Below are 9,010 nucleotides of genomic sequence, written 5' to 3'. Positions count from 1 at the left end.
AATGCCTGAGTGAGAGCATGTGTTTTGTTACATGTTCTCTCAGACATTTTATGAAGGTTTGTACATTTTTTTGTATTAAAAATGTTAGGAATTTAACTTGACAAGAAAAAGGAGTATAAGGCCGGGTGTGGTGGCTCATGCCTGTAATCCCAACACTTTGGGAGGCCGAGGTGGGTGGATCACCTGAGGTCAGGAGTTTGAGTACAGCCTGAACAGCATGTAGAAACCCTGTCTCTATTAAAAATTCAAAAAATTAGCTGGGCGTGGTGGCGCATGCCTGTAATCCCAGCTATTCGGGAGGCTGAGGCAGGAGAAGCACTTGAACCTGGGAGGTGGAGGTTACAGTGAGCTGAGATTGCACCATTGCACTCTAGCCTAGGCAACAAGAGCAAAACTCCATCTCGGGGGCGGGGGGGAAGTATAATAAACATTAAATTGCTAAACTTTACATTCTTCTAATTTTTGTTACGTATATGAGCGTATGTACTATTGTTCCCCCCCGAAACGGGGCCTTGCTCTGTTGCTCAGGCTGGAGTGCAGTGGCGCAATCTCAGCTCCTTGCAACCTTTGCCTCCTGGGTTCAAGCAATTCTCCTGCCTCAGCCTGCTGAGTAGCTGGGATTACAGGTGCCCACCACCACGCCTGGCTAATTTTTGTATTTTTAGTAAAGATGGAATTTTAACCATGTTGTCCAGGCTGGTCTCGAACTCCTAACCTCAGATGATCTGCCCGCCTTTGCCTTTCAGAGTTCCGGGATTACAGGCATGAACCACTGTGCCTGGCCCTTTTTTCCCAATTTTTGTTATGGTAAAATACACATAACAAAATTTACCATCTTAACCATTTTCAGTGTGCAGTTTAGTGGTGGTAAGTTCATTCATACTGTTGTACAGCCATCACCACCATCTGTCTCTAGAACCCTTCATCTTGTAAAACTGAAATTCTATACCCTTTAAACACTGCCTCCCCATTTCCCCTCCCCAAAGCCCCTGGCAAGCACCATTGTATTTCCTGTCTCTGAATTTCACTACTGTCGTAATTATGGAATTCTGTAGTATTTGTGTTTTTGTGACCAGCTTAGCTCATTTACCTAATGTCCTTAAGGTTCATCCATGTTGTAGCATATGTCAATTTCCTTCCTTTTTAAGACTGAATAATACTCCATTGTATGGATATACTGAATTTTATCTATCCACCCCTCAGTGGACACTTGAGTTCCTTCCACCTTTTGGCTATTTTGAATAATAAAACTGTGAACATGAATGTATAAATACTTCTCCAAGATCCTACTTTCAATTTTTTTCGATATAGATCTAGAAGTGGGATTGCTGGATCATACTGGAATTCTGTTTTTAATTTTTTAGGGAACCTCCATCCGATTTTTCACAGCAGCTGTACTGTTTTCTGTTCCTTTTAATTTAACTTATTTTTTATTTTTCTAAGGACCCAATAAGGAAGGAGTATCAGTTTACATTCCTACCAACAGTACAAAGGTTCCAGTTTCTCCACATCTTCGCCAACACTTATTTACTTATGTGTTGTTGCTTTTTTTAATAGTAGTCATCCTAATGGATATGAGGTGGTATCTTACTGTTATTTTGATTTGCCTTTCCCTAATAATTAGTGATGTTGAGCATCTTTTCACATGTTTGTCAGCCATTTATGTGTCTTTGGAGAAATATCTCTTCAAGTCCTTTGCCCATTTTTGAATTGGGTTTCTCACATGCATACGTGTGTGTGTGTGTGTGTGTGTGTGTATGTGTGTTTTAAAGAGACGGTCTCACTATGTTGTCCAGGCTCATCTCCAACTCCTGAGCTCAAGTAAGTAATCCAGTAATACTCCTACCTCAGCCTCCCAAGGAGCTGGGACTTAAAGACATGTGCCCCTGTGCCTGGCTCTGTTCATACATTTTTACATATTTATTAAGCTATTTTGTGTTATGTTTTTAGTTGGCATTTTAATGAATTTTTAAAACATTTATATAATCCACACATTTCTGGTTTTAAAAATTTAAGATCTCATGTACTTTTTTGATTCCAGTTTGTTTTGTTTTGTTTTGTTTTTTTTGAGACGGAGTTTCGCTCTTGTTGCTCAGGCTGGAGTGCAATGGCACGATCTTGGCTCACCACAACCACCACCTCCCAGGTTCAAGCGATTCTCCTGCCTCAGCTTCCCGAGTAGCTGGGATTACAGGCATGTGCCACCCCGCCTGGCTGGTTTTGTATTTTTAGTAGAGACAGGGGCTCTCCATGCTGGTCTCGAACTCCTGACCTCAGGTGATCTGTCTGTCTCAGCCTGGGAGACTGAGGATTATAAGCGCTGGGATTATAGGTGTGAGCCACCGCGCCAGGCCAATTTCAGTTTTTTGTATTATTTTACGGCCATGCCTGGTGTTGTGGAGCCTTTTCAGTATTTAGGTTTTGATGCTTTCTATGTTTTGCCATCTGAAAGCTGGAGTCCCTCTGACTGACCAAGCTTAGTGCTGACAGGGAGAGTGGAGGAAAGGGGTGGCTGCTGTGCGGGGAGGGGGTGCAGGTGCATTTCCACAGTGCCATGTGCCCAGTGCAGGCAGTGCCTGAGCGAGAGGCTGTCCATGGAAAAGGGGTCCTTGCCTCCAAGGGTTAGGGTTCCTCATTTTCTTTTTCTTTCTTTTTTTTTGAGATGGAGTCTGGCTCTCTCTGTTGCCCAGGCTGGAGTGCAATGGTGCAATCTCGGCTAACTACAACCTCTGCCTCCCGGGTTTGAGTGATTCTCCTGCCTAAGCTTCCTGAGTAGCTGGGATTACAGGTGTGTACCACCATGCCCCACTGATTTTTGTACTTTCAGTGGAGACACTTTCACCATGTTGGCCGGGCTGATCTCGAACTCCTCACCTCAGGTGATCCACCCGCCTCAGCCTCCCAAAGTGCTGGGATTACAGGTGTGAGCCACTGGGCCCGGCCCCTTCTTTTCTTTTCTTTTCTTTTTCTTTTTTCTTTTCTTTGAGGTGGAGTCTCACTCTGTCACCCAGGTTGGAGTACAGGGGTGTGATCTCGGCTCACTGCAATCTCCACCTCCTGGGTTCAAGTGATTCTCCAACCTCAGCCTCAGGAGTAGCTGGGATTACAGGTGCAAGGCACCACACCCTGCTCATTTTTGTATTTTTAGTAGAGACGGGGTTTTGCCATGTTGGCCAGACTGGTCTCGAACTCCTGATCTCAAAAAAGCTGCCTACCTCGGCTTCCCACAATGCTGGGATTACAAGCGTGAGCCACTGCGTCTGGCTGGGGTCTTAAAGCTTTGATGTGAATTTAAATTTACCAATTGTGACAGACCATCCAGCTCAGAGTCTATTAAAACAGATTGCAGGCTGGGCATGGTGGCTCACGCCTGTAATCCTAGCACTTTGGGAGGCTGAGGCAGGCGGATGACTTGAGACCAGGAGTTTGAGACCAGCCTGGTCAACATGGCAAAACGCCATCTCTCCTAAAAATACAAAAAAATTAGCTGGGCGTGGTGGCAGGTGCCTGTAATTCCAGCTACTCAGGAGGCTGAGGCAGGAGAATTTCTTGAACCTGGGAGGTGGAGATTGCAGTGAGCTGAAATCATGCCGTTGCAGTCCAACCTGGGCAACAGGTGAGGCTCTGTCTCAGGGAGAAAAAAAAAAAAAAAAATTAAAATTTGCAAAACCATTAAAATGTAAAATGTCTTTGATGCTAGAATTTTGTCATGTCTTTAGGGGACATATGTGGACCTTTGGGTTAGAAATACTTTTTGATACCGATTTTAACAGGATTTATGATCTATGATTGTATTTGAATATTACATTTCAAATGATACGTCCTCAAACCTTGTTTGTGCCAGGCGCGGTGGCTCATGCCTGTAATCCCAGCACTTTGGGAGGCTGAGGTGGGTGGATCACAAGGTCAGGAGTTCAAGACCTTCCTGGCTAAGAGGGTGAAACTCCGTCTCTACTAAAAATACAAAAAATAGCCGGACACAGTGACTGGCGCCTGTAATCCCAGCTACTTGGGAGCCTGAGGTAGGAGAATCCCTTGAGCTCGGGGGGCGAAGATTGCAGTGAGCCGAGATTGTGCCACTGCACTCCAGCCTGGGCAACAGAGTGAGACTCCATCTCAAAAAAAAAAGAAAAGGGGATTTCTTGACAAATATTTTCCTCAGAATGAGTCATTTATTGACTGAACAGCTCTTTGGAATAGGAGCTGTAGAAGCCAGAGTGGAAGACAGATGGACAACTGGCTTGTGGTTTCTGAACCACAGGTGCCTAAAACTTCTCACACACAAAATGAAAACTCACCCAACTGTCGTAATGTATAGTTAGTGTCCTAAAAGGTGTCCTGGAGAAGGTATTTTGGGAGGACTGGTAACAAACACAGCACCTAGAGATGCAGTCTCTGGATCTGACTGTTGTGTTGTCTTCAGTCGTTTTCTGGCTTTATAAATGCCTCAGGGTTACTGTTTGCTAGAACTGGAATTACCCTAGAATTTCCAGTGGAGTTGTGGCTGCTCATTAGTCAACACAGCTCTGGGTAGCAGCTAGGAGGTGGCACTGTGGGAGATGGTCCTCTGCTAGGCGCGGCACCTGCAAGGGGGATGGGGCTGTGTGGACTCCTCCAGCATGGCAGTGTCTAGTGTATTACATTACACAGGATAGTGTCACCAAACTGAGTCAGAGAGCACATTGTAGGTGGATTTAAAGAAGTATACTCGGGCCAGGTGCGGTGGCTCACGCCTGCAATCCCAGCACTTTGGGAGGCCAAAGTGGGCGGATCACCTGAGGTCGGGAGTTCAAGACCAGCCTGACCAACATGGAGAAACCCTGTCTCTACTAAAAATACAAAATCAGCTGGGCATGGTGGCGCATGCCTGTAATTCCAGCTACTCGGGAGGCTGAGGCAGGAGAATCACTTGAACCTGGGAGGTGGAGGTTGCAGTGAGCCAAGACTGTGGCATTACACTCCAGCCTGGGCAACAAAAACTAAACTCCATCTCAAAAAAAAAGTATACTCAGATTTTCTGACTCCTCTGGGTACTAGAAAGAGAAAAAGTGTAGTCAGATTTTTAAAAAAGTATCACATGTCTTTGAACAGCTATAATTTTGGTCGGGGATTGGCAAACCACAGGCCTATGGGCCAGATCCCACTGGCCTTTTTTTGTGTGGCCCTAGGAGTGAGAATGGTTTCTACATTTTTAAAGAGCTGTAAAGAAAGCATATGTAATACAGACAGTATGTGACCCAGAAACCTGAAATATTTGCCTTCTGGCCCTAAAATTTTGCTGGTCACACCTCCCACCCCTTCAGTTCTTTTTTTTTTTGAGATGGAGTCTCACTGTCACTCAGGCTGGAGTGCAATGGCCTAGTCTCAGGTTACTGCAACCTTTGCCTCCCGGGTTCAAGCGATTCTCCCACCTCAGCCTCTTAAATAGCTGAGACTACAGGCGCCCGCCACCACACCCAGCTAATTTTTGTTATTTTTAGTAGAGACGGGGTTTCGCTATGTTAGCTGGGCTGGTCTCGGTCTCCTGACCTCGTGATCCACCCGCCTCAGCCTCCCAAAGTGCTGGGATTACAGGTGTGAGCCATCGTGCCTGACCAGCCCTCAGTTCTTACTTGAACCAAATCAAAGTTGGTCTGGGTCTAAATGGAATCAAATAGCAAAACTGTTGGGAGATACGAAAAACATGTGGGGATTTGGTGAGCTACTCTCCTTCAGCTGACTCACGCCTGGCTGTGATTGATATACAGTGTTGTCTGTGTAAAAGTTGAGCCTAAAGAAATAGCTCTTAACTCACCATGAGAATTATAAAGGAATCTATGTGAGTAGTTCTAACAGCTGAAGTCTAGAACTCTGCTTCAGTGACTAGTTCCCATTGAGCGCTGGGACACGCTTTACTGAGAGTCACTGGTGGAGGGTCAGATTCTTTCTGGTGGCTCCCGTGCTTCACTGAGAGCAATTGTGCTGGCCCCCCCGGCTGCTGGGACAGCAGGGCAGGCTCCTTGGTCAGGGCTGGCCCAGGAGCAGAGTGGGTTGATGAGAGGGAGCCTGGTCCCTGGGACACTGGTCAGGGTCTACAGGCTGGGGACCCTGTGGGCTGGATGAGAACCCCCTCACTGGTCTAGCTTCTCAGGACTTCTTTGTAGAATCTCCCTCATCTCTTCCTTTTTCTGTTTGATGTCTCTTTCCTCATTTCCTCTGTAAATGGAATAAAAAAAGGGACTGAATAATTTCCTTTTTTTTTTTTTTTTTTTTGATAAAAAGTCTCACTATGTTGCTGGTTTTGAACTCCTGGACTCAAGCAATATTCTCGCCTGGGGCTTCCAAAGTGCTGGGCTTACAGGTGTAGGCCACTGGGCCTGGCCTATCCCCAACCTCTTTTTTTCAGTGCTTTTGTGACAGTTTTCTCATGGACCTTTTGACTGGTCAGGATAACATTGCCTGGGGATGTATTTACTTGCTTACTTAAATTTATGTTTCTGTTTCAATTTTTTTTTTTTTTTTTTTGAGTCAGTCTTGCTCTGTCACCCTGGCTAGAGTGCGATGGTGTGATCTTGATGCACTGTGACCTCCACCTCCCGGGTTCAAGCGATTCTCTCAAGCCTCAGCCTCCTGAGTAGCTGGGATTACAGGCCCATGCCACGACGCCTGGCTCATTTTTGTGTTTTTAGTAGAGATGGGGTTTCACCACTTTGGCCAGGCTGGTCTCGAACTCCTGACCTCAAGTAATCCGTCTGCTTTAGCCTCCCAAAATGCTAGGATTATAGTCGTGAGCCACTGCCCCTGGCCAAAAGGGAGATTTACAATGTTAGACAAGGCGGAAGCATTAGATAGAGGGATATGAACATCATTTACAGGTATAGTTAATAATCATGGGCAGGCATGGTGGCTTACACCTGTAATCTTAGCACTTTGGGAGGCTGAGGACGGCAGATTGCTTGAGCTCAGGAGTTTGAGGCTAGCCTGGGCAACATGGCAAAACCCTGTCTCTACAAAAAATACAAAAATAAGCTGGGCTGGTCTCGGTGGCTCAAGCCTGTAATCCCAGCACTTTGGGAGGCCGAGACGGGCGGATCACAAGGTCAGGAGATCGAGACCATCCTGGCGAACACGGTGAAACCCCGTCTCTACTAAAAAATAAAAAAACTACCCGGGCGAGGTGGCGGGCGCCTGTAGTCCCAGCTACTCCGGAGGCTGAGGCAGGAGAATGGCGTAAACCCGCGAAGTGCAGCTTGCAGTGAGCTGAGATCTGGCCACTGCACTCCAGCCCCGGCAACAGAGTGAGAATCCGTCTCGATCTAAAAAAAAAAAAAAACCTATATGGCTGTTTTAATACAGTTTTAAAATAAAATGAAGTCAAAAGTTGGGGAGAAGTAGTCTCTAAAAATTGAAAGCAGCCGGGTACTGTGACTCACACCTGTAATCCCAGCATTTTGGGAGGCCAAGGTGGGAGGATTGCTTGAAGCCAAGAATTCCAGACCAGCCTGGGAAACACCCAGACCCTGTCTCTACAAAAAAAGAAAAAAACAAAAAACTGAAAGCAAAATGAACAAAAATAATCAAACCACAAATTGAGTTGGTGGCTTAACTATACAGAAAGGAATTATTTCAGGTAACTTCAAAACAAATTGTATTGGCCGGGCGCGGTGGCTCACACCTGTAATCTCAGCACTTTGGGAGATCGAGGCAGGCGGATCACGAGGTCAGGAAATTGAGACCATCCTGGCTAACACGGTGAAACCCTGTCTCCACTAAAAAGGCAAAAAAAATTAGCCTGGCGTGGTGGCAGGCGCCTGTAGTCCCAGCTACTCAGGAGGCTGAGGCAGGAGGCGGAGCTTGCAGTGAGCTGAGATGGTGCCACTGCACTCCAGCCTGGGCGACAGAGCAAGACTCCATCTCACAAAAAAAAAAAACAAATTGTATTGTACATCCTAGCAGAGTAAATCCTAAAGACAAAATAACTAAAAAGAAACCCTGGGCAGTTTTTAGTGCGTGAATTGTTAGTAATAACATTTTTACGTATTTATTTGCGTACTTACTGACTTACGCTTCCTTTTTGAGATGGGATCTTGCTCTGTCCCCCAAGCTGGATCGTGCCACTGCCCTCAGCTTCCAAACCTTCGCTATTGCTGGGAGATGCACTACCACAAGTAAGCCACAGGACATTGCTTTCTTCAGACCCTGGTTAATGTTTGCAGAGCATGTTACACATGTGTGGCTTTGGAAGCTGCATCCTGGTCATAGCTGAGCGTCTTTCGTGGTGCTTGCCTCATGGACCACCTGCTTCCTTAGCTCACTCTGTGTTTCCCATTTTGAATAATGCCATAATTCATAGGTTGAATTGATGTAATTCACTGTTGCAGGCACCAGAGTTGTACAGATTGTTGACAAGTGTCCCGTTCTTGTGAGTTCGAGCTTATCTTAGAAGCACAATTACTTTATCATCAGAGGTCAGGTTGTGTAGAAGAAATGTCAGGGCTTTGGAGCTGGACAGATTGAGGTTACCCAGCCTGTGGTACATCTGTCTCCTCAACAGCGAAACAAAGACAATGAATCAATCTGCGCCTTCTGGAGTAGTCTGGTTATGACTAGTGTGAACCCCCCGGTGACACGATTAGTAGCAAAAAACCATTTTATTATGTGGACAAATTCTGTGGAGCAGGAATATGGAGAGGGAACAGGAAGTGGCCGCTCTCCTCCAGGAGGTCTGTGTCCTCAGCTGGGACGACTCAGCGGCTGGGGGTGATGTAATGACTGAGGAATGGTGTCTTCTGGAGGCGCTTTCTGAAATCTGTCAGCTGGAACACGAGCTGGGGATGTTGACCAGAGCACCCGTGTGCAGACTTCATAGGACCTGGGCTTCCTCACGGATTAGAGGAGGTCTTCACAGCACTGGGGGTCACTCACAGCACTGGGGGTTCCTCATAGCACTGGGGGGCCCCTCACAGCACTGGGGGGTCACTCACAGCACTGGGGGTTCCCCACAGCACTGGGGGGTCACTCACAGCACTGG

The sequence above is a fragment of the Piliocolobus tephrosceles genome, chromosome 19, assembly GCF_002776525.5.
Source record: "Piliocolobus tephrosceles isolate RC106 chromosome 19, ASM277652v3, whole genome shotgun sequence".
Classification (NCBI taxonomy): domain Eukaryota; kingdom Metazoa; phylum Chordata; class Mammalia; order Primates; family Cercopithecidae; genus Piliocolobus; species Piliocolobus tephrosceles.
This window is presented reverse-complemented; position numbering follows the sequence as displayed.